This window comes from Arachis duranensis, chromosome 10 (assembly GCF_000817695.3).
Source record: "Arachis duranensis cultivar V14167 chromosome 10, aradu.V14167.gnm2.J7QH, whole genome shotgun sequence".
NCBI lineage: Eukaryota > Viridiplantae > Streptophyta > Magnoliopsida > Fabales > Fabaceae > Arachis > Arachis duranensis.
In genome coordinates, this window is record NC_029781.3 from 31,568,089 (window position 1) to 31,572,516 (window position 4,428).

General features: G+C 35.5%; 1 non-coding gene across 1 annotated transcript; it reads right to left on the bottom strand.

Moving 5' to 3' along the window:
• Positions 1-734: 734 nt before the first annotated feature.
• Positions 735-842, bottom strand: LOC127743657 (small nucleolar RNA R71). Its single transcript, XR_008005041.1, has one exon. It is a non-coding gene; the product is annotated as a small nucleolar RNA R71 (small nucleolar RNA).
• Positions 843-4,428: the final 3,586 nt, after the last annotated feature.

Below are 4,428 nucleotides of genomic sequence, written 5' to 3' on the forward strand. Positions count from 1 at the left end.
CTATTTATTTGCTAATACTTCTCTTCTACTCATAATTCGAACCCCTCTTTCTTCTCTCTGTTCGAATTACTCATCTTCTCTTTCTTCTATTCTTCTATTCTTCTATTCTTCTATTCTTATACTCACATAAAGGAATCTCTATACTGTAACATAGAGGATTCCGCTACTCCCTTTGTTCTCTTCTTTTTCATATGAGTAGAAACAAGGATAAAAACATTCTTGTTGAAGCTGATCCTGAACTTGAAAGGACTCTGAAGAGGAAGCTAAAAGAAGCTAAAGCACAACACTCCGGAGAGGACCTTACAGAAAATCTCGTAAAAGAAGCAGACATGGCTGCCGAACCCAACAACAATGCTAGAGATGCAAGAAAGATGCTTGGTGACTACACTGCACCAACTTTCAACTTCTATGGAAGAAGCATCTCAATTCTTGCCATTGGAGCAAACAACTTTGAGCTTAAACCTCAATTAGTTTCTCTAATGCAGCAGAATTGCAAGTTTCATGGACTTCCATCGGAAGATCCTCATCAGTTCTTAGTTGAATTCTTGCAGATCTGTGATACTGTTAAGACCAATAGGGTTGATCTCGAGGTCTACAGACTTATGCTTTTCCCTTTTGCTGTAAGAGACAGAGCTAGGATATGGTTGGACTCACAACCTAGAGAAAGCCTGAACTCTTAGGATAAGTTTGTCAGTACTTTCTTAACCAAATTCTTTCCACCTCAAAAGATGAGCAAGCTTAGAGTGGAAGTCTAAATCTTCAGGCAGAAGGAAGGTGAATCTCTCTATGAAGCTTGGAAAAGATACAAGCAATTAACCAAAAGGTGTCCTTCTGACATGCTTCCAGAATGGAACATCATATGTATATTCTATGATAGTTTGTTTGAATTATCCAAGATATCATTGGACCATTCTGCTGGTGGATCTCTTCATCTGAAAATACCTGTAGAAGCCCAGGAACTCATTGAGATAGTTACAAATAACCAGTTCATGTACACTTCTAAAAGAAATCCTGTGAATAATGGGATGACCCAGAAGAAAAGAGTTCTTGAAATTGATACTCTGAATGCCATATTGACTCAGAACAAGATATTGACTCAGCAAGTCAATATGATATCTCAAAATCTGACTAGATTGCAAGCTACATCTGGCAGTACTAAAGAAGCCTCCTTTGAAGGAGAAGCTTATAACCCTGAGAATCCTGCAATGGAAGAGGTGAATTACATGGGAGAATCCTATGGAAACACCTATAATCCTTCATGGAGAAATCATCCAAATTTCTCATGGAAGGATCAACAAAAGCCTCAACAAGGCTTCAAAAATAATAATGGTGGGAGACATAGGTTTGGCAATAGCAAGCCTTTTCCATCATCTTCTCAGCAACAAACAGAGAATTCTGAACAGAGCTGCTCTGGCTTAGCAAATATAGTCTCTGATCTATCTAAGGCCACTCTCAGCTTCATGACTGAGACAAGGTCCTCCATCAAAAATTTGGAGGCACAAGTAGGTCAGCTGAGTAAAAGAGTTACTGATACTCCTCCTAGTACTCTCCAAAGCAATATAGAAGAGAATCCAAAGAGAGAGTGCAAGGCCATCAATATAACCAAAATGGCCAAACTTACAGAGGAGGAAGAGGCAGTGATCTCTGATGATTGGATTTTTGACGGTATAGAATTTCACAAATGAATTCTCGTTGCAAGTATAGTTTCCAAACCAATCAAAAATCCTTTCATACAAAAGATTGTTTGTCACACGTAACAAACCCCTAATTTTATAAACTGAAGTATTCAAACCTCGGGTCGTTCTCCCTAGGAATTACAATAAAGTGCCTTGTTATTGGTTAGAAATGTGTTTTGGGGTTTTGGATAAGAAGCATGAAAAGTAAATGGCAATGAAAATAAACTAACAACTATAAAAGGCTCTTGGTTAACCCTTACTAAATAAAGGAAAGTCAAGTGGATGAATTGACTTGAGCCACAAGTCCTAGCCAACTCCCAAGGAAAGACTAGCTTTAGTGCACTCCAAACCAATTAGCAATCTCTCCAATTACCAATCAACAAAGGAATTAGATAACTCAAGTGTCACTAATTACTCTACCTAGGACAAGAGTAACAAAATCTATACTATATCTAGAAGAGGCATTTCAACAAACACATAAAAGGCAATAAAAGTAAACAACTTAAATTACAAGAATTAAAGAGAGATCTAACTACAAAGGCAAGAGATCAACAATATAAAAGCAAAGAAGAACAATTATTATGAATTACTTCTTATTGAATTGAAAGAAAATGGAAGGAACAATAGTAGATCTACAACAAAGTATAAGAACAACATAAAGGAAATTACAATAAAAGAATGGAAGAAGAATGAATGTAACAACAAGGAATTGAGAAGATAGAAGTAAAAGAAGATGAATTAAAATCTAGATCTAAGAACTAAATCTAATCCTAATCCTAATCCTAGAGAGAAGTGAGAGCTTCTCTCTCTAGAAACTACTTCTAAAACTAAACTATGACTAATGGTAACTAACTTGTGTTTCTCTCTTCACTCCTTAGGTTAAATAGCATCAGAAATGAGTTGGATTGGACCCACAAGGCTCTAGAATTCGCTGGACACGTTTTGCTTTAAGTGAACCAGGTGGCAGCAACGGTGCGTGCGCGTACCATGCGCGTACGCGTCACCATGCGCGGTTCAACCATAGTAAATCTTATATCGTTTCGAAGCCCCGGATGTTAGCTTTCCAACCCAACTGGAACCGCATCATTTGGACCTCTATAACTCAAGTTATGATCATTTAAGTGCGAAGAGGTCAGCTTGACAGCTTTCCGGTTCTTTCATTTCTTCATGAGTTCTCCAACTTTTCATGCTTTCTTTCTTCATTCCCTTGATCCAATCTTTGCCTCCTAAACCTTAAATCACTTAACAAACATATCAAGGCATCTAATGGAATCAAGGAGAATTAGATTTAGCTATTTTAAATCCTGAAAAGCATGTTTTCACTGTTAAGCACAATTAAAGGAGAATATACAAAACCATGCTATTTCATTGAATAAATGTGGGTAAAAGGTGATAAAATCTCCTAAAATCAATATAGGATAAACCCTACAAATGGGGTTTATCAACCTCCCCACACTTAAACCAAGCATGTCCTCATGCTTAAACCAAGAATGAAGTAAGGGTATGGCATTTATTCAATGGGAACTAACTAAATGTGCGATGCAATCTACCTATATGCAACTATCTAAATGAATTGAATTGCTTGGTCAAAATAAATCAATTCCCAAGAAGCATATATGCACAAGGGCTAAGGACTAGCAAGTCTAATCCAAAATTGTTTTCTTTGGTTGTAATGGGGTTAGGGTCAAGGTATGATGCATATATGGTTAAGTGAGCTTGAAATTTGAATCTTTGATAAGGTTAAACTTCCCACCTAACCTATGATATCCTATACAATTAAGTTCTAACCTAACTACCCATTTTTTACTTTTTCACATACTCATGTATCCCTTTTTCATTTCACAACACTTATGCATTGATCTTATTGAGCTTCGCTTTGGGGCATTTTGTCCCCTTTTTATTATTTTTTTCTTTTTTCTTTCTTTTTCTATTTTTTTTCCATATTATTTTTCTTTTCTTTTTCTTTTGTTTTTCTCATTTTTTCTTTCTATACACAAGAACCTCAATGCATAAGGTTTTACATTTGATCAATACATGAGTATGTACCCAATTCCCAATATTTCCAATAATAATACAAAACTACCCTTTTACCCAATTCCCAATATTCCCACTAATAATACAAAATACACCCTTTTATTCACCCAATGTCCCAAGATTCCCACACTTGAATGATACTCACACACACTTGCCTAAGCTAATCAAAGATCCAAATAAGGACTTTTATTGTTTTCCGCTTTAAGGCTTGTAATGTGCTAAATTAAAGAACAAGTGGGTTAATTGTAGGCTCAAAATTGGCTAACAAAGGAAGATAAAAGGTAAGGCCATTTGGGTAAGTGAGCTAATGAAATGATGGCCTCAATCATATAAATGCATGAATACACAAAATAATGGATATAAAAAATCAAACAAATCAAAGATTACAATCATAGAAAGAGAATAATGCACACAAGAAGGAAAAATAAGTGGTTATAAGATGTAACCACACCACTAGGCTCAAATCTCACTTGCTTGTGTTCTTAGCTCAAAAACATGATCCACAAGATATATAATTCAAGCAAGTTTTATGAAAAGTTTTCACTCAAATCAATTGATGTGCCCTATAGATAGAAATCTTGAAAAATTTTCATTATTTTGACTAAACTTATTTTGTATATATATGCAAAACTAAAAAAAATGCAAGTAAAAACCATAAAATCCTAGAATGAAATGCAAAAGTGTTGGGATTAGAATTTTGTCACCCAAAATCGCCGAT